Source organism: Camelus ferus, chromosome 16 (assembly GCF_009834535.1).
Source record: "Camelus ferus isolate YT-003-E chromosome 16, BCGSAC_Cfer_1.0, whole genome shotgun sequence".
Lineage (NCBI taxonomy): Eukaryota > Metazoa > Chordata > Mammalia > Artiodactyla > Camelidae > Camelus > Camelus ferus.
In genome coordinates, this window is record NC_045711.1 from 43,896,401 (window position 1) to 43,918,045 (window position 21,645).

The 21,645-nt window shown below is 46.9% G+C and overlaps 1 protein-coding gene and 1 long non-coding RNA gene across 2 annotated transcripts in view; one reads left to right on the top strand and one right to left on the bottom strand.

Annotated features, from left to right (window-relative positions):
- The window catches only part of ASIC2 (acid sensing ion channel subunit 2), a 924,670-nt gene that overhangs the window by 476,168 nt on the left and 426,857 nt on the right, over positions 1-21,645 (bottom strand).
- Positions 8,875-21,022, top strand: LOC116656824. The gene is made up of 3 exons (XR_004311811.1): positions 8,875-9,135; positions 10,011-10,015; positions 21,012-21,022. It is a non-coding gene; the product is annotated as an uncharacterized LOC116656824 (long non-coding RNA).

Here is a 21,645-nt window from a genome sequence, read left to right on the forward strand (position 1 = left end):
AAAATGATGCAGAGTCTCCATCCTAAGTGAGCTTACTGTTTAAACCATGTAGCATGACCGTGCGCGCATGTGTGTGCATGTGTGTGTGTGTGTGTGTGATGGGTGAGGATCAGCTGAAAGGAGTGGCTGTGGAAACCTGGACTGATGATGTAAAATGAACAGCCTTGTAGATAAGACAAGCTTAGGGGAGATGACATTCCAGGAAGTGGGAAGAGTAGGTGGAAAGATGTGAACTGGCCTGGGGCTGCCCGTTCAAAGACCACAGCCTAATACACGGAATCCTTCTAGTTTCTGTAGCTGGGAACACTTCCACATGGATTCTCCATCTCCTGTGCTTTGTGTGGAAGGAGTTGATGGACAATGGAGGTGAGTCTGAAAGGAAGGGATGACCAACCTGCCTGAGCAGAGGAAGCACCACCAGAAGGGACATACATTCCCCATCACCAGGGAGGACGCCATGCCTGAGGCTAGCCAGGGACGGAGCTAGTGGGAAGTGAGGTTGGGTGACATTTCTGACCTTGCTTTACCAAGAAGTGACTGTCAGTGGAACTTTTGAGACTGAAACATATCTGAAATGTACAGCAGCCACTGTTGACCATGAAGGAAGGGGAAGAAAGATAAGGAGCCTACTACATGTCAAGGGGGGGCTGGGGGTTTTAAATACCTTCTTATCCTAATGCCCTCAAGGACTCTGTGAGCTAGCTGTTACTATCTCCATTGCTCAGATGATCAGCAAGAGACAGATTGAAAAATCACATCCAGGTCTGTCTAGCTCCAGTGTCTATGCCTTAAGTGCTTTATCCTCGTTCTTTCTTCGCAGTGCGTTTCACACTCGTTCCAGATGTCTCTGAAGGTTGCTGGGGGGGGAGGAACAGAATGGGCTCGGTTACCTAATCCACAATTCCCCAAGTTAGACTGGAGCTCTCCCCAGGCTATGTGTTAGGTGTGCTGCTGAGTGGGTGAATGGGGCTTGGAAGGCACCCCTTCTCCAGTTTGGAGGGAGTAATGGAATCCTGATGAGATAAAGGAAAATATATGTCATTATATTAACAGTGAACACCAAAATCTCTCAGGAATGGAACTCCTAGTTGGAATATATCACAACACATTCGCAGGGGTAGAAAGTGAGACTGGCTGGGGATGTGTGAACGAAGGAAACTGTTCTTTGAGAGGCAAGAAGATTTGCTTGTTACTGTATATAGGGAGTGTATTAGTCAGAGTTCTGTAGAGAAACAGAACCAGTAGGATAGAGATAGAGAAACAGAGAAAGCAGACCTCGGGAGATTATCATAGGAATTGGCTCACACAGTGATGGAGGTCAAGACGTTCCATAACCTGCTATTTGTGAGCTGGAGAACCATGAGATCTGGTGGTATAATTTAGTCTTTGTCCAAAGGCCTAAGAGCCAGGGGAGCCAGTGGTGTGACTCCCAGTCTGAAGCCAAAATCCTGAGAACTGAGGGGCTACTGGCGTCAGTCCTGACGTCCGAAGGCCTAAGAACCAGGAGTTCTGATTTCCAAGGGCAGGAGAAGATGGATGCCCCAGCTCAGGTAGGAAAAGAGAGAATTTGCCTTTCCTTTGCCTCTTTGTTCCACTAGGGTCCTCAGTGGATTAGATGATGCCCACCCACCTTGGTGAAGGTGATCTTGACTCAGTCTATGATTCAAATGCTCATCTCTTCCAGAACAGAAGCATCCTCAGAGACACACCCAGAGACAATGCTTTACTAGTTCCCCGGGCATTCCTTAGCCCAGTCAGTTTGACACATTAAAATTATCCATGACAGGAGGGAATACAAAGAGGAAAGAAGAAAGGTGATGGGGAAAGAGGGATGATGGAAATTGGAGACGTATATGATGTGACCACGCAAACTCAGCAGACTCACCAAAGTCATGAAATTCTTGGTCCAGATGGCTGTGTTGTAAACCTATGAAAGGATGGGGCTTATGCTCAGGTTACCACAGAGCGGAAGTCAGACCTCAGGTATGAGGCTCAGGAGCAGAGGTAAGGAAACCCAGAAGGATGTCAGCAGTCAGGAGTTCACGGGGATCACGGGAAGAGTCCCACAGGCTTTGATTTGATTGGAGTTGATCAGGCTCCCCTAAATCTCCGAGGGATAGAGATGATGTAGGAAGTCGCTAAATTCTGCCAAATTAAACTTCTAACATGCGCCAGAGCAAGACAAGATTCACTTGAGATAAAAGCACTGTGTTTCCAGAAGCCTAGAGTCCAGGCGTGTCATGAAGGCTAGAGGGAAGGAATTTCTTGGCCACAGTTCAAAACACCTCATGGAAAAGACACGTGTTTGGATATTTTAAGGATGACAGCTGCCCATGCCTACAAGGAGATGCCTTAGTGATAGGAAACCCTGGTTTTCCAGGCATTTCATCACGAGGTGGTTGAGCTTAACTGAAGGTAAAGGCCATCACCAGAGGTTAGGAGTGAGGCTGCTTCAGGATGGTACCACTTTTAGACTGTCACCCAGCCTTGAGCTTGCACCAGAGACTTGGGGACAGGGGACATCACTGGGAAACAATTGCACAATCACCTGAATAACTGAAGCTCCTGGAGGGGCAGAGAGCGTGAGGCAGGGGTGCTCTGGAGTTTCAGAGTGCTGACGGAGCGCAGGCGTGGCTGCCTCTCCATTCATCGTGGCCTGGGACTGAGCCAGTGGGAAGATCTGAGAGTTGGATCTAGTCGCTGTGATCTTGTAGTCGTAGGGGTCATCAAAAGTATAATTATTTACTTAAATACTTCCAAACTCAGGAAAATTGAACCAAGTCCTCTTCTAGCTGCTTTGGCAAAATTTTATACTTTTGTGAAACACAACTGAATATACTCTGCTAACCAAAAGTTTCATGGCTGCACCAAACACCCCAATCTGGTAGGCAGTGAGGCTGGTGCAAATAGGAAGTTGCTTACAGTCATATTTGAGGGAAAGCCTTTGCTTAATTTTTTTTTTCTTAATACCACAGTCCCAAGCACTGACCCAGCGGTGGGGTCCCCTCAGGCATCACCACCTCCCAACCTTGGCTCGCCTCCACAAGTCTTCCCAATAGCTTCATCCCCCACTCAGATAGATTTGCAGAAGAACCGACAAAATAGTTGTAAGGAGGATGCCACAGTCCCACAAGACTTTGCTGAATTTGTAGGCACGTGTATTGGTATTTGGATGTGAGTTAACAAGCAACTATCATTTGTCTTTTAATCGTCCCTTCAGTGACCTACATGAAAAAGAACACTCTCCTAAGCATATTCCCAGCTCCCGTAAGTGATTTCCATAAGCCTGTCGCTGCAGATGCCACGTGCAACCAAACACATTTGGTCTGTGAGAGGTGTGAGCACAGCGGAGGGAGGGATGGTGGAGGGCCTTCCTGAGATTGGCTTTTCCCGGTGATCTGTGCAAACACCCTTCTTGATTAGCTGCTTTGGCAACATCCGCCCCTGCCTCCTCCTCCTCGTGTTAGCTAATGTTGATCGGGCATTTTTAGTGGGACATGTTCTTTGCTGGCACTTTCCAAGAATAGCTCATTTACTGTAAAGTGGTCATTTTGGGGTCTCCATTTTACAAATGTTAAGTCATTTATTCGATTTCTTGGCAAGAAAGTGGAAAGTTAGGTCTCCGTTCTGTCTGATTCCCAAACCCTTGCCCTTCATCTCAGAAATGGTTTCCCATCACAAGCCTCAGGGAATGAAATCATATAAGAAACTCATTTCATTCACTCACTCATTCATTTATTTGTTCTTGTAACATCAACTTGATACCTACTATGTGCTAAGTACATTGCTAATAGTCAAGAGTAGGAAGATGACCATGGCCCGGTCCCTGCCAATCAGGAAGCTCATGATCTAGACTATCACCTAGACTGTCTAGGTGTGGATAGATGTTATGAAAGAGAATAATGGCCCATAACAAGAACCTTATCAGGGTATTATGGGAACACTGAGAGTGAACAATTCTGCCTGGTGGGAGGAAGAATATTAGAGCTGAACTATATACAATAACCAAGACATGGAAACACCCTAAATATCCATTGACAGATGAATGGATAAAGAAGCTGTGGTATGTTTATACAATGGAATACTACACAGCCATAATAAAGAATAAAATAATGCAATTTACAGCAACATGGATGGACCTGGAGATCATCATTCTAAGTGAAGTAAACCAGAAAGAGAAATAAAGATACCATATGATATCAAAAAAAAAAAAAAGAAAAAGGAAGACACTAATAAACACATCTACAGAACAGAAACAGACTCACGGGCAGTAAGTTATGGTTACTTATGGTTACCAGGGGGGAAAGGGGGTGGGAAGGGATAAACTGGGAGTTCAAGATTTGCAAATATTAACCACTACATATAAAACAGATTAAAAAAAACACATTTCTTCTGTATAGCACAGGGAACTATATTCAATATCTTGTAGTAATCTATAATGAAAAAGAATATGAAAACATATATATGTATGTATACGTATGACTGAAACATTATGCTGCGCACTAGAAATTGACACATTGTAACCGACCATAGTTCAATTAAAAAAAAATTGGAGCTGAGGAAGAAAGGAACATTTGAGCTGAGACTTAAATAATAATTGAGAATTCTTGAGATGAAAAACTGATAAAATACAACATTGAACACAATTTGTCCAAAACATACTTCTCTAAGGTTTGCCAACTCAGTGAATGGCATCCACAACAATCTCATTTTTCAAGCCAAAAAATATCTAAGAGTTTTGCTTTACACATGCCACTCCATTATTCTCCATATCTAGCCCATCACCAAATTCTGTTAAATATTCCTTATAGAAATCTTTTGAATCCATCTATGTATCTCCAGAGGCATAACTACCATCCTAGTGCAATCTATCATCACCATCTCTCACCAGGGCCTTGGCAGTAGACTTCCAGCTGGTCTTCCCATATTCACTCTTGTTAGCTTCCTTTTATCTGCAAAGACTAGTCTATTAAACTCATTAGGATCATTTCCCCCTAATACGCTACATTTATAATATGTACTTTAAAGTCTGTACTAAATCCAACATTTGGGTCTTCTTGGAGTCTGTTTCTACTAAAGGCTTTTTTTTTAAAACTTGCTTATGGATTAGACTTTCCTGTCTCTATGCATGTCTAGTAACTTTTTACTGTATTCTAGACAGTAAGAATGATGTGACATGGTGATTCTAGATTCTGTTATCTTCCTCTGAAGAATGTTCCAGCAAACTGTTCAACTTCTGGCAGATCATCTTGAACTTTTAGAAGCTTGGTTTTATGCTTTTTGTTGAGGGGAGGGGCCTTCTGTGAAAGGTCAAGTTGTTTTCTAAGCTCCTCCAACTTCATAGGAATCAAATTGCAAAGTCCCCTGTGGATCTTGTTGAAGTTTGTTTTTAGGTCTTACTGGAACAGGTCTAGGGTAGTCCTTACTCTAGGACCAAGGTCAGGAACCTTTTTCTTAAGGGTCAGATAAATATCCTATTTATTTCTTTTTTATTTGGGGGTGGTAGGAGATAATTAGGTTTTTATTTATTTATCTTTAATGGAGGTACAGGGGATTGAACCCAGGACTTTATGCATGCTAGCCACATACTCTACCAGAGATACACCCAGCAGATAAATATTTTAGAAGCTTGTGGGCCATATGGTTTCTGTAGCCAAGAATCAGCTTTGCCATTGTAAACAAATGGGTATGGATGTTTTCCAATAATACTTTGTTTACAAACATAGGTGGTTGTGCTTATAAATTATATATTGTAGGAGCCATACTTTGCTGACCCCTTTTATAGAACATGACCCTTACTCCTAAGGCACGGCCTTTCTGGTGTCTTAACTGGATTTCCAGGTGTTAACAAGGTCTCTAACCCTCTGGCTGGGCTGGAACTCCACCACCTCCGGAACTGCTCGACCTCCAGTATTTCCGCTCCACTCTCAACCCTGTGACTGCCCCTCTTGGTAAGCGTTATGTAGTCTTGCCCTAAGTACAGGCATCCCAGCCCTCCTACCACACAGAGTTCTGGGGACCCCCATCTGCACAGCTCCCTCCTCTGTGATGGCCTGCCCCACAGTTTCCATTAACTTCAGCAGTCCCCGGATCGGATCCCTAGCTCCTTAGGTCCGTGGGAGTTGATAACTCTCTACAAGATGTTCTATACGAGCCCTACCTCCCTACATCACAGTTAGAAAATTGCCCCTAGATGGAGAACTGGAGAAAATGAGACCTTGCCTCATGATTTTTTAATCTCTCTGTTTTCCCAGGGATCGGGCTCTTGTGTTGCCCATTGCTGCTGCCAGAAAGCAGCTTTCTTGTGTATTCAGTCCAGTTACACAAGTTATTTTTGGCAGAGGGCTAGCCCAGTGGCCAATTTTTCTATCATGGTCAAAAGCAGAAATCCCCCACATTCACACCTGTCCTCTTCAATCTATTCTCCACTTGGCTGCCAAAATGGTCTTTCCCGTCTAATCATCTCATCATCTCCAGTGCCCTCCCTACAGTGGTTCAATGATTTCTATTGCTCTTAAGACAACATCTAAGGGACAGAATCTGTTTTTGCCCATCAGTGAATCTCTGCCACACAGCATGACACCTTCCCTACGGCAGGTACGTAATAAATATTTTTGAACAAATGAATGAATAAATGAATGAATGAACGAGAAACGATATTTTTTGGCAGAGAGAATAACATGAGCCAAGGCAAGGAGGCATAAGACAGCACTGGAGGATACTGTGTCATTCTGTAAAATTGCTACCCAGGATGCTAACTACCAATGATTCCATGGCTTCTTGTGTAGAAAATATGGCCATTGAAGACCATTGTGCTAAATTGCCATTTCTCTATTACCAAAGACCTTAAACCATTTCCTCATTGTGAAGCCTTTAAGATGGCAAGGCCAAGAAAGCTTTCCTTGGACTTGGGGTGACTGGGCTTACCAGCAGACAGACAGACAGACAGATGGACATGTGTGCAGGCAGAAGGAATCATCGATTTGCTAAAAATAAAACCCCAACCTGTTTGTCACAGAAACCCTAAAAGAAGAGAAAACAGGTCGATGGTGAGCTTACCATTTGTGTGATGTTGACGTCCTTTCCACATCAGAGAGCGAAATCACCTTGGAGATCAAGCCCTTCCTCAGACATTAGAGGAAGTGATGAAGGGAATTGTGACTTTGGAACCAAGTAAGGCCCCAAAGGACTCCTGAGTTGATTAAATACATTTGACAGCACATTTTTAGATACAGAAAATTAACATCTGTGATATTCAGGGGAAGGAAAAATTGGGCTTGGGCAGAAATGTCCCAGAGACCTTGGAAAGGCAAGCTTTCAAAGAGGTTTATAGGAAAGAGAGCTGTGAGCCTGTGGCTTGAGGCTCTACAAGAAAGAACTCAGAGTGGGTCAGAGGGTCTCTAAGATGCAGTTTTAACTGCACCAGCAACTACTCCCGAGGAGAAAGAAGCAACGGGTGTGACAGAGGAACGAAAGAGGCTGCTGGGAGCTTCCGGAGAGGGCGGGAGAAGGGGACAGAAATTCACAGTCACTGAGCCCCCTTAGGGTGAGGGCACACTGCCTGGGGCTTTCCATGAGTTAGCTCATGTTGTCTTCATCATCATAAACCTGGTAAGGTAGGTCCTATTATTTCTATTTTAGAAGTGAAGAAACAGAGGCTTAGATAAGTGAACGTATCTATCCGAAGTCACAGAGCTAACATACAGCAGAACTGTAACTTGGACCAAGATGTGTCCAATTCCAAAGCCCAGCGGTCCCTCCCAAACACCAGATCGTCTCCCTGGTGTGCTGATTTTGTATGCAGTAGGTGGCACATTAGTGGGAAGTCTAAATTTTCAGGGGTCAGTCTTTTCTGTTTCCTGGGTAGTAGGATATTGAATGCAGTGATGTGGGTGAGAGGGAGCTTCATCATAATTGGACAGGGGTCACTTTAGGAACAAATTTACTGAAAATCACTCATTTACTGTTGAGAATCCTTTACATTTCCCTACACTGGAGTCTCAACAGAAGAATATGTGTATGTATGCATAGATGTCGTGGCCAAACACCAACTTCTGGCTGCACCAGCAGGTCCTGAAGGAATTAACACACATCCTTGCACATGCATGTGTGTTTGGCTTGGCATACTTGGGTTTTAAAGACGAATTAAAGAGAGGCTTTGATCGAACACAGAACTGATAGCACTTGAAAATGCCCCCTAAGCTTAGTTCCCAACTGCATGATGCAACATTTATAAAATTCATTCCCATCTGTAGCAGGGCGAGCCCACTTTTCATTCATTTGCTAAGGGTCCTCAGCAAGGCAAACTGTTTGCTTTGAATGACCAGCCATGGAAACAGAAGACTCAACAGAAACAAACGTAGGGACCCACGGGCTCTTCTTCCACTGTCTGCATCATTTGGAGAGCTCCATTTTTCAGAACATCATCTATTACCTTGTACGCGCTGGTGTTTTTATTCAAGAAGACATGGGGATGGGAGGTAGAACATATGCTGGTGAGCTTGCGTGTGTGTTTTGAGAGGCGGGCGGGCAGGAGCCTGGGCAGGTGGGGAATGTGTAAAGCGGCAGGGAGCAGAAAGCCCAGCAGGGATGGCTGGTTTCCTAGCAATCGACCAATTTCCCTCTGGGACTATTCCCAGAAGTGCAGATCATTTTAGAAAGAGAAGCAGCCTTGGTTTCTTTACTGACATGTTTCAAACCAGGGCTGTGTGTGCACGCATCGCCCCAGTAAGATCTTAGACTCTTGGATCTGGGTTTGGATTCAGTTTCCTGGGACTCCATAGAATTTTGCTTCTCATTTGCCAGACTCTGGGTTTTATCCCAAGGCAGCTCTTCCAACCTAGGGCATTTAAACAATTTTTTTCCCCAGGAAATCAAAAAGGGGAAGTTGCTATTTTCAGGAGAGTCAGAACCACTCTCTAAGACCCTTTGTGAAGCTCTCTCCAAATTGCCTGGGCCAAATGCCCTTCCCATCTTTCTCTGCACTCCCAAATTTGATCTGTCCTTCGAGTGCATCTTTTTCCCTAGCCAGTCATCTTTGATGTGCACATGTGCTATTTTCCCCACTCGAGTTCTTGATTACATCTCATTTACCTGTCATTTTCCGTTGATGAGCACAGACCTAGCATATAGTAGGTGCTTAGGAATGCTTATTAAACGACTGAACACGTAGACAGAGTCACAGAGCTCTCCCATCTTCCCTCAAGTTGCCCGCCCCATCCCTAATCGTCAGCCCTGTCTTCCCCGATCTGGAAGAAAGCAGGCAGAAGGACCACTGTGAGGGACTGGACAGAAACTGGAATGTTACTGTCCTGGGGGCCCATCACCAACCAGGAGGGGGAGACCCTCACCCTGTGTGTCACAGGGGGTGTGGATTGAAGGAGGACATCATTCCAGGCACCAGCTGCCTAGAGAGAAGGAGTTTCTCAGAACAGAGCTGGCATCTGTGAGCCCTGGGGTCTCTAAGCTTGGCCTCTGAGGGGGCTGATATCTCATGAGGCAGCTCGTGGGTGAGTGAGGTGGCGTCATCTGCTTTGGGTTGATCCAGAAGTTGGGAGGTGGGGTATCAGACAAGGGGCTGGGATGGGTGGCTGCCTTCCTCCTATGGTGTGCAGGTCTCCTGCTGAGAACAGAGGAGAAGCTGAGTCTGAGTGTTGGCCTCTTGGTTCATCCTCTGCCCTCCCTTAGGATTTAGTCAACGCCCCTGCACACTCTGGCCCATCCCAGATGCTTTGTGGAGGAGCCACGCAGTTTGTCTGAGACCAGGCGGGAGCCAGTGGGCTCTAGGAAGAGCCGTTACAGAGAGAGAGCTCAAGGAGAGCGTAACTCTGGAGCCAAATGATCCACGACTGCACGGCCAGCTGCCCTCACACCCGGGAAGCTTCCGTCCAAAGCTTAAACTCCCTGGGTTTGTGCTACTTGAAATGATGAGGTCTCTCTGCTTCCCAGAGCTCAGGTTTTCTGAGAGGCTGGAAGATCACGGTGTTTCAGCTAGCACAGGATGAGAAGAGAGATGGTGTTTGCTTAACGCTTGTCCCGTATCGAGCATTATACACACCTGTCTAATCGAATCCACCCAGTAGCCCTGTGATGTGGTTATTATTTTTCTCATCTTAGGGTGGATGAAACTGATGCCTAGGGGAAAAAGCGCTCACCGGATAACTGTGCAGCAGAACTGGGAATTAGAGCCAGGCTTCCACCCTCCCATTCCTGGCCCCTTCTGATCCCTGCATTTGAAGCATCTACAGAAACGTCCTTTATAGCTCTTCCCCCTGGCCCGTTCCCTGGGCGCTTTTCACTAAGTGTTCAAGGCACATTTGTCTTTGTGGGTGCCTGGTCCCAGGTCTGCTCCTGAGTGTTTCTGCCCGGACCCTCTGGAGAGCTTTGGGCTGGGTGAGAGAAAGCCCTTAGAAAGATCAGATTCTATAATCATAGCTCCCAATTAAAGAACCAGTGAGGGGTTGAACCGGAAAGGATCTCAGAGACCATCCAGTGGAAGCCAATATCTCTTAACAGGGGAACACCAAGACCTCAGAGAGGAGTGACCTGTCCAAGGTCATAGGTGGTAGATGAGACGAGTGGGGCACTGGGTCCAGGCTCTCCCATGGGAGTCATCTGCCCTAGCTCTTGGATGCTTTGGCCAACAGGATTCTAGGGTTTTCTTCCACTGTTGCCATTCAGAGAGCCAAATCCTGCACGTGGCTGCATACAGGTAGCCCTAACTCTGGTACCATAATTTTCTTTAACAGATTAGACAGCGAAGGTCCAAATCAGAGATATTAGGCCTGACACTCGAACCACCAACGCCCCACAGAAGGTCATGCCTTATTACCCTGGGAGCCACGCTGCTCCAGCCCCTTGACAGGCAAGGCCGGCGATACGGGCACGAAGCACCGCACAGTCACACGGAGCTAAGATGAATCAGGTTAGGGGCCCTGCTCCAAGTCGCTGCAACATGCTACCTTGTCTCTGTCTGTCTGCTTCTCTCCTTTTAAAGCCGGCATCCCCATCACCAAGTCAGCAATCCAATTAACAGATTTTGGAAGAAAGCCTCAAAATTGAAAAACTAAAATCTCAATTCGCAGGGCCTGCCCTGCCTCATTAATCCACTGGTTGGTTTGCAATGATTAGGTTGAAGGTGGCTTCCTCACCATCTCCAAGACATTCCTGGGTTGCTGATTTAAGGAGGACGAGCCCTCCATCCTAGAGATAAAGATCTTTGCCAGTGGCACCAGCATAGTCCCTGGGTCAGTGGAAAGTCACAGAAAATACAAAATTCTGCTTGGATCTCCTGAATTCACATTCTTCGTTATTTGGTGTCTTTCTGCAAACAGGAATATCCCAGGGTTGAGGAGGGCATTCGTGTCTCCAAGGAGCAGCGTGAAAAAGCACAGCCTACCATTCCATTCACACCTCCAGGTGCCAGCAGCCACCCCTAGCCTCTGTCCCTGGCTCGCCCTTCACTTTGACTCTGCAGGCCCCCTCTCTCTCTCTCTCGTTAATAATAACCAGCTTCTCCACCATCCAAGCCATCACACTCCTCAGGCTGGGAACACCTGCCTCCATTATTTCATTTGGGTTTGAGATGATTATAGAGTCAGAACAGGTATTTAAATACCCATTTTATGGATGGGAAAACAGATTCAGTGAGTGGGTGGCAGAGCTGGGATTTGAAAGCAAGTCTTCTGCCTCCACATTTTTGCCCTTCTTTATACAGGACACCACCTCTGCACTTCCTGGGCCATAACTTTCTCGGCATCTTTGTCTCTGTTGTTGTTGGGGGTCTCAAAGGATCCAAACCGGTTAAGACACCCATCCCTCCCCAACAGAGGCAACTATTTCAGGAAAGATGACACCCCCACCCCTAGACTGATCTAAGGGTCATCCCATTCCCCTCAACCATGGGAAGGGTCATGTGACCCAGTTCTGCCTAATGAGGGAGCAGGCAGTCTTTTAGGAAGCTTCTGGAAAACATCTCTCCTGTCTTCTAAGGGGGTCACAGGAGGAGAGCTTCTTCTTCCTCTTCTGGACATTATCCTGCCCATGGGTGATGTCCAGGGCTGCTGCAGACACCTTGCTACCAGGCTGAAGGTGAAACCAGCACTGAGGGCTGCTGGTCCCTGAGCAGAGAAAGGACGGGAACTTGAGCCCCGGGAGGCGTGATGGGTACTGACTGTCACAACCCTGGGTCCTGCTTAAGTCTAGACTTCCTGTTCTGTGAACTCCAGAGGGTCCTTACTGCTTATGCCAGTGGGGTGCTTTTTCTCTCCCATAGCCGGGAATATCCTTACTGATCTGGGTCATTCTGCCCTCTCGTCTCCTACCTGTGGGTAACCTGAGGCTTTCCTCACTCAGGGCTCACTTCCTTTATGCCTCTCTGCCCCTCAGCCAGGAGCTTTAAAGTCTACACAAAAAGAGGAAATATAAACAGGGGTACCTGGGGGCTCTGGCTAGCTCAGGACAAATACTTGGGGAAATAGAAGAAATTCCCATTTTGCTTTTATTTTTAGGATTACTTGTGTTTTGGGCAACACATATATCCTACGAGACAGACTCGGGGCTGGTGGGTCCCACCTCGCCTAGTAAAGGAACCACCCCATCCACGGTCGGTCCCTGCAGGTGCCACTGCGTTCAGGTCATGTGACCTTCTTTCTAACCAGACCACAGCTAATTGAATCAGGCAGGAACATCCGACTCAAGAGGGAAGCAGCCTGGCTGCCAGCTGGCCTTTAACGCGTGGCCTCTTTTAACAGAGAAAACATGAGTCGATCAAATGTCTCTCTGTCTGAGGAATCTGAACTAAGGACACTGAACTAAGTCATCAACCAAGTCATCAACCAGTGGAGGGACGGACACAAAGAGACCAGGGAGGGGGCACAAGGCAGCTGGGAGATTTCCCGTTACATGACAGCAAGGTGTGCAAGCTCTTGTGAGCCACCTTCAACCCCAAGGTCCTCCGGCCCCAGGCTCAGTGGCCTCTACCTTCGGGACGTCCTTAACCATTCCTTGCAGGAATCTCCCCTCCTGTGACGTGTCTTCTTGCAGCTGGAGATCTAGTCCCTCCGTGATCTGCCCTGCTCAGCCTCCCACTGCTCTCTCATGGGCACTCACGAGCCTCGTAACTGAGCTGCCTCCACTCCCACAGACGCGTCACGTTCTTCCACGTCTTTTTGCCTTGGTTTGCGTTTTCCCTCTGCTTGGCATGTCCTGTTCTTTGTCCACCTAGTCAGATCACATTCCTCTTCCAGAACCCAACCCTGGCAGATGTATTTACTCCTTCCCTGGTGTTTTCTCTTGCATGCATTCATTCAAACGTTACTTGTTGAGTACCTACTATGTGCACTATGTTATTCCTACGAAAAACAGTTGGATCAGGAGAGCGGAGCGGGGCTGGAGGGGTGGCTACTTCAGCGAAGGCATTAGGGAAGGCATCTCTGGGCAGAGTCTGCACGTGGTGAGGCAGTGAGCTGATGCAGGTCTGGGGAAGAGTGGCTCTGGCAGAGGGAACAGCAAAGGAAAAACCCTGAGGGTGGGAATTAGTCTGGTGGAGGAGAAAGCAAGTGTGGCTGGAGTGTCGTGAATGAGGGCCAGAGCAAAGGCTAAGAAACGGGCAGGAATGAAATAATGCAGAGCTTGGAATCTTAGTGGACCACTGCAAAGAATTTGGATTTGGGTCTAAGCATGATGCTCTAGTCGGGGGGATGGGAGGAATAACTGTCACAATCTGATTTGCATTTGGAAAAGGTTGATCTGGCTGCTGGGTTGTGGGAAGGTGAGCTTGGAAGCAACATTCCAGGCAGAGATGATGGTGAGCAAGGAATGGCAGGACTGGGATTTCCTTTGGAGGAAGAGCCAACAGGACATGTTGATGGATTAGATATGGGGAAGGGGGTGAAGAAAAGAGTGGAACTGAGTTTCAGACTGGACCCTGAGCAACTTGGGGAATGGAGGCACCATTTACCAAGGTGGAAATAAGTGGAGGAAAGAGTTTGGGGGTGGAATTCAGGACCAGGCACTTCTCAACCACTTTGCAAGACTTCGTTACAAACCTCAGACTCCTTGAGGGGAGGGTCTGTACATTTTTTCCACGTCTGTCTCCCTCACTCTGCTTAGCACAGGTCCTCACAAACAGTAGATAGTGCTCCATGGTTGATGAATGCTTTGATTTTCGCAGAGTCCTTATTCCTGAAAATTGCATGTGGTACCCAGATAGCCACCCTTTCATTGGCTCACTGAATCCCCACCAAGCCGTTTCATTTCCATTTTGATGACTCTTCAAAGAGCAGTGACCATCACCCTTGCCTTCCAAGTCCGTCTGACCTCCGCTCCCTTGCCCATCCCCTCTACAAGTCCTTTCACAGTCAAACAAAATCCAAATGGGCACCAGGGGAGCCCTCAAGTTAAAGACTCACTTCGGTAAGCTGTTAGCACGCCTTGGTTCAAGGAGGTGTTATGAACTGTTCCCACCGGGTTGTAGCAAATTGGTCCATCAATCATCACTCAGATACTCAGCCCCTTCTGTAATAAGCTCTTGCATTTGCCTAGACCCTTGTAGCTTACAAAGCATTTTTATATATCCTCTCTCTGGACTCAGGCAACCACCAACCTCCAAATCAACGGGGCAGGTCTCCAGACATTAAATTCCCTATTTCCCTTCAACTCCCATGACTTGTAACCAAGGGTCTTCACTAAGACAGTTCCCTCTGCCTGAAGTGTTCTTGCCCCTCTTTTTGGTCTGGGAAACTTCCACTTAACCTTCCGGAATCATCTTGAATATTTAATGACGCCTTCCCTGACACTCCGGCAGAGTTCATCACTCAGCCCTTCCTCCTCTGTGTTACTTGGGCCACGTGGATGTGCCTGTCTTTCTAGTAACTGTGCTGTAATGTGTGGCTGTAGATTACATAAAGGGTGTAGTGCACGTGTGAGTATCTGCCTCCTTAGTAGGTAATATTCTCCTTGAGGGGAAGGAACGTATCTCATTCATCTCAGGGTCCCCACACCTGATATAGTCTCTCACATATAACGAGCAGCCAATAAATGAAGGATCATATGGGTATGTTTAAAGCTGGAGGTCAGATGGTGGGGTGACCTGAGCATATTTTGTTAAGGAATACCAACCCCAGCCTGTAGGCATAAAAGATCCCACGGAAGCTTGATTTATAACATAAAAGGCAGATGGCAGGCTCATTTCATAGAATTTATTTCCCTGAATGCTGATGGGGTCTGATTTATATCTTCCGTTGAAGGTCACGTTATGGACTGCTCAACTCACTGGCTCTAACAAGGGCTTTCGTGGGGATGGGATGGTGAGGAGGATGGTGTCAGTTATACAGAGAGTGTTTGTCCCATCCCGGGAACTTCAGGACATTTCTTTTCAACTCATCCAACTTTTGCTGAGCACTTACTATGTGCCAGGCACTGTGCTCAATGCTGCGGCAATAAGGCAAGGTGGTGGGGAGCCTCTGTGGCCAAAGCTCTGGAGGTGAGGCCCGGGAAGCACGTACAAGTGTGACGGGTCTGGGTCCCCCGTCTTGCAGCCTTCATCTCACGCTGCTGGGATCTGCTCCCGGAACAGCTAGAGCCTGGCTATGATCAACGAGCTCCTGTCACCCTGGTGACACACTCCCCTGAACCATCTCACCAGCACGCGGGTGAGCCTGCGGGACTGGGCTGTCGGGATGGGCCCCCGGGGGTGGGGGCTGTGGAGAGCAGCGGCACTGATGGATGTAAGTGTCAAAGCTACTCACCAGAAGACTTAATTGACTTCCTCAGGCTCTTCCTTCTGCTACATATTCATCCGTTCATCCATCTAGTGTGTGTCTGTCCATGTGTGCACCCATTCATTTATTCATTTATATACTCATTCCAATCTTCATCTTTAAGGCACATACCTGTACGTCTTCATTGTTACGTATTCAACCGTCCATCCATTCATGCACCCATCAGTCCATTTATTCTTTCATCCGTATCTTTGTTTAAGCACACATCTGCCTGTCCTTACTGATGCATGATCATCCATCCATCCATCCATCCATCCATCCTTCTATCCATGCACTGATTCATTTAAATCTTTATTTTTAAGGTTCATATCATTTCTTTACTCAAAAACTCTGTGTGGCTCTCATGGGCCACCTCCTAGAAGCAAAGTTGCTTATCTTAGCATTCACAGTTAGCCCTTATTTTCTGATCGTGTCTATACAAGCCCTCCAGCAGCCAAGTGTATCTTCCCATCTTCCCCTGGCAAGCTGGACTTGTCTCCTCTCCTTTTCTCCCACCGTCTTCTTCTTTCCTAAGTTCCCTCCCCATCACTCCTAGTCGCTTCTTGTTTATTCCAGTCCAACTCTTCATTCACTCAGATCTTCCCTACACCCCCAAGGAGACCATCCACCTGACTCCTGCATTGTTTGTCTTCTGGGTGACGCATTCCTTCCCTGAACTAACGCTCTTAGCATCTGACCTTCCCTGTGGGTACTTGGCTTTGTGTCCTTGCATTTATCTTTTTGTAAGTGTGGTCTTTCTCGTGAGAGACCTCCCCTTGCTCAGTGCTACTGAAGACGAATTCCTTTGCCTTGTGCCCACCTCGGCCGGGGTCCATCAGGACTCAGAGAGAGGAGTCAGGAATGGGTCTTGCTACTTTAAGCCTTGTGCCCATTCTTCCAGGCCTGAGTCCTGGACACCTGTTAGGCTCTGACCACCAGTACATGCATGGAGAGTCTATGATGGGGCTCACCTAGAAGGCTGCTTGGCCTTGACACATGTATCACTCTTCCGGGCCCCAGCATTGGGATGGAACCTGGCTCTCTTACCCTAAGTCTGACGAGCACTTTCCGTGAACTGACAGGTCCCAGAGAACCATGCCACTGCTGTGTGTGTGTCTTTGAGCGTTACCTTCTGTGTTAGTCACTTTTTGCTGCATAACCACTTCAAAACTTGTTTCTCGTCATGCTGCAGGTTGTCTGGGTGGGTCTTCCACCGGTCTTGTCTAGCTTAATGCAGGTGACTACATTCCAGGTTGGGGCACCTGGGATGGCTCTACCCATGTGTCTGGGGCCTCAGCTGGGGTGATGGGGGTGGCCTCCCACCCTCCATGTGGCCTCTATCCCTCCACTGTGGCATCTCATCCTCCAGATTTCTTCAGAATGTGGTGGTCTTGAGGTTCCAGGGCCATGAAAACAGAAGTTGCCTGACGGCTCCAGGCCTTGGCTCTGGAATTCACTCAATATCTCTTCTGCCACATTCTACTGGCCCAAGCAAGTCACGAGGCCAGCCCAAATTCAAGGGATGCGAAAAAGGATTTCACTTCTTGATAAGAGAATCTCTTAAATACTGGGCCCGGTTTTTCAATCCATCCACCTCGTCTACCTGGCCTGTCCCACCCACCAGCTTGGTCTCCCCTGGGTAGTACACGGTTCCAGGAAGCCTGCGTTCGCCACTTCTGGAGATGGTTTACAGCACCATGGGCTGCTATCTTGGGGCCATCCCTCCAGCTGGGCTGTCTTAGAGCATCCTCCTGTTATGATATTCCCAGCTAGAGTACATGGCCCAGGAGGGCAGGGACCGTGTTGGGGCCCCAGTCACTCTCTGCGTGCTCTCCTGTGGCACATTTTTTACAGCAGTGATCACTACTTAAACTCTGCCTTTTGTTGTTGTTTGTTGTTTTGTTTACTTGTGCATTGTTTGTCTCTTCCACCCAAATGAGACCTCCATGTATGGACTTTGTTTTTTTTCACTGATAAATTATGCAGGCATACTTATCACATAGTAGGTGCTCAGTAAATATTTTTTGAATGAATGAAAGCCTCCTGAAGACTGCGATCAGGCCTTAAACCCATTTCATAGCCCCTCTCCTGATGCCCAGGCACATTTCTCATTTGAGGATAATTCATTAATTTATCATACATAGTGTGAAATGTTATGAAGGTTGAAGAGGACCTCTTTATGCCCATTTAAAAAATGCTTTTAAGGCTTTTCTATGTGTCCTGAGAGGGTTCTGGTCCTTGAAAATGAGTAATTTCTTTGGCAAGATGAAACTTGAACATCTGGAAAGACAAGAGGATGTTGTCTGTTCTGTTCAAATTCCTTCCAATGAACTTAGCTCAAGCATTCAGATATGTGCTGGGTGGACATGAAAATAAAAAGTAAAAACCCCAGATCTTGAATGTGACCTATGGAATACCTTTGGATCCCAAATCTTAGCTCTTCCAGAGAGACACATTTTGCTCTCAGAGTCTGAAACTGAAGACTTCCAAAAACACACAGATTCCAGTCTTTAGAGGGGCCACGTGAGTCAGCATAAATGTGATGTATGGGCTTCGTGGCACACGTTTGCATGGAAAAGCCACGGTCACATAAGGGAGTAAGAGTAAGATGGACAGCAGATTCTGTCCCTCAGCACCTATCCCCTCCGCTCCCAGATACCTGCTCCAAGCTGGGATAAATGGGACCACTGGATTATTTAGAAGACTCTGCTGTTTTCTGTTGGCATTTCATTTTATGTCTATTTTAAATATACAAAAAATATAGAAAATAAGAGAACACCCACCACCCTAGGAAATGGAACATTGTAAATGATAACAGAAGCCCTCTGTGACTGTGCTAGATGGCATCCCCACCTACTTTCCTTCCCTGGAGACGCGCACCATCCTGAAACAGGTATTTTTTTCCTGTGCTAGAGTGTGTGCTTCTAGTACATGTGTGACAGCAAACATCAGAGATGTCATCAGTCTAGTTTGCCAGTTTTAAATCTTTTTTTCTGTTTTTTTTTTTTGGAGGGGGAGGTAATCTGGCTTATTTATTTAATTTTTTTCTTTAATGGAGGTACTGGGGATTGAACCCAGGACCTCGTGCCTGCTAAGCATGTGCTCTACCACCTTCCCCCTCAGACTTTCTAATTCCTGTTCATTTGACGGTGGAAAGCGGTGCCTTATCCTTGCTTTAACTTGCATTCATTCCCCTGATGGCCAGTGAGGCAGGGTGGGGTTTCATGCTTTTGGCCATGTCTGTTTCTCCTTCTTTAGCTCACCTCTCCATACCCTTTGTCCATTTTCTTATTGAATTGTTGGTCGTTTTTCATGTTGATTGACAGCAGGGTTTCTTAACAGCAGCACTATTGACATCTTGGACCAGATGATTCTTTCCTGTCACGGACTGTTCTGGATTGTAGGAGATTTAGCAGCGTCCCTGGCCTCACTAGATGCCAACAGCAAATCCCCCTCTTCCATCCCAGTTGTGGTGACCGTGTCCCCAGGCCTTCCCAAACCACCCTCAGCTGAGGATCTCTGATATATTGGAACAATTTATTTTTCCTGGATATTCATCCATTGTCAGTTACACAGATTGTAATCTTCAAAAAATATTCCAGGAGGGCCAATAGATCTAGTTCTTCTCTATTTCAGAAGCTTTGCTTTGGAGCAAGGAAGAAAGAACAGTTTATTTTTCATGTCCAGAGTCCTAGTTTGGGTGCCCTCTTCCCGTCTTTGTTTCGAATCTACAAGGTATGTGTTAATATCCTTATTTCACCCAGGAGGAAACTGAGTCTAGCAGTCTGCCCAAGGGCACTCGTCCGATAGATAATGGAAACAAGGTGTGGTTCAGTCTGTCCAGGGCTTCAGCTGAGTAGAAAGAATGGGGCAGTGCTGTCTGCAAAAACTCTATAAAAATACGTTTTAACCCAGAGGCTCCCAGGGATCAAAGGGTCTGAATGGGACTCTAAATTCACACTTGCCTTGCTTTTTTTTTTTTTTCCCCCCATAAAAGCTGTATTTGAAATGAGGGAATCCAGCTGCTCTGGACTCAGCAGAGGGGCAGAACACCAGCATCAGGGCCCGCCTTCAAAGAGGAGGCGAGGGGCTCTTTAAACATGCATGCCGAGAGAGTAGGGGCTGCCACAGCTAATGGCTCTGCAGACTCAGAAAGGAACTGCCTGCCAAGTGCGCCAGTAATTAGTTGTTAACACATGGAAACAAAAGCCGATTTAGAAACAGAGCCCATCATTTATTTATAGCAATCTAAGTCAAGTATTTTTTTTAATTAAAAAAAAAAACTGGACATAGTTCTCATCAACACCAAACCATCCATCCAAGGAACTCTAAACTCACCTCCTCACTCACTTGCTTTCTCTTTCACCTCCTCCTAGAAGTCCACCTAGACTGCCCTGGCTGAGCCCTGTACCCTTCAGCTTTCACGCTCTCATTCTGCCCCAAACTGTTGTGCATGCAAGGCCACCACTGGCTCATGTCCTCTGATCTCTTGCTAGCATGCCTCTGTGAGTCTTTGGTGAATGGAAAGAGCCCAGGCTTTAGGTCCTGGTCCTAGCCCTTTACAGCTGTGCGGCCTCAGGCAAACCTCTGTCCACACCCAGGCTTGTTGTAAATATCGATATTAAATGTGCTGAGTTATATGGAGCCCACGGTACATGCCCAGCATAGACTGGGCTCCCTTATTCCCTCCTGGGCAAGGCTTGCATCGTTCATGTCTTTGTCTTATTAATTTCCGGCAGAACGAAGCAGGAATACATGGAGAGTGCAAGCTGTGGAGCCAGACTGCCTCACTTCAAATCCTTCTCTGCTGCCAATCAGCTGTGTGACTCTGAGTGACTTATGTAGGCACACACGGTGCCTCACTTTCTTGAACTAGAAAATGGGACTGACAATGGTCCCTACCTCATAGGATGCTTGTGAGGGTTGCGCGGGCCCTAGGTAAGAAGCCAGTGCATTCCAGTGTTCTCAGTACCAGCAGTGGTGACGTGGCAGCGGCTGGGGGAGGGGGTCTTTACACCTCACCGCCCGCCAGTGCCATGCCAGCATCATGCTGAGAAAGGAGATGGCACCTGCTTTTTGAGTTTGACAGACCTGAGCTGGGATCACATCAGTTCCACCAGTGTGGACCTAGGTGAGGTCTAAACCTCTCTGGGCATCAGCTTCCTTCTCTATAAAACATGGGGAATAACAGCACCTGCCCCCAATAAACCTGAGTAATCCTGGGAGCAGATTCTTCCCCAGAGACTCCAGGGAAGAGCCCAGGATGCCCTGACTTCAGACTTGTGAGACTCTAAACAAAGAGCCCAGCCAAGGTTCTTGGGTTTGTGACCTACAGAACCTGTGAGCTAATAAAATGGGTGGCGTTTAAGCCTCTGAGTTTGTGGTAATTTGTTACAACAGAAAACAAAGTTTACAAAATTGAAGACTGCCACCTAGAAGAGGGGTGTTAATGGATTTTGAGCTCCTGGAAGGCATAAACCAAATGTTGCTTATTTGGAACCTGATATATAGTAGGTGATCAGTAAATATTGATAGATGAATGAACCAATGAGTACATTTTTAGAAAATGAGCAAAAGATCCAGACGTAGTCCACAAGTAAGTAACTTTACAAAAAGCTGCAGGTTCCAGGATGTGCGTGACCAAGGGACAGGAGAGCTGAGAAGCGAGTGTGTGAGAGCAAGCAAGATGTCTGTCAGCCTGCCAGCTGTGTGACCTTAGGCAAGTCACTTAACCTCTCTGTGCCTTGGTTTTCCCATCTGCAAAATGAAGACAATGGTAGTAGTAGCCTCATAGGGTTATCACAGGATTAAATAAGAGAATACATAGCAAGCTCCCAGAACAGCAGCTTGCCCGTTATAAATATTCAGTAATATGTGGTGTGAT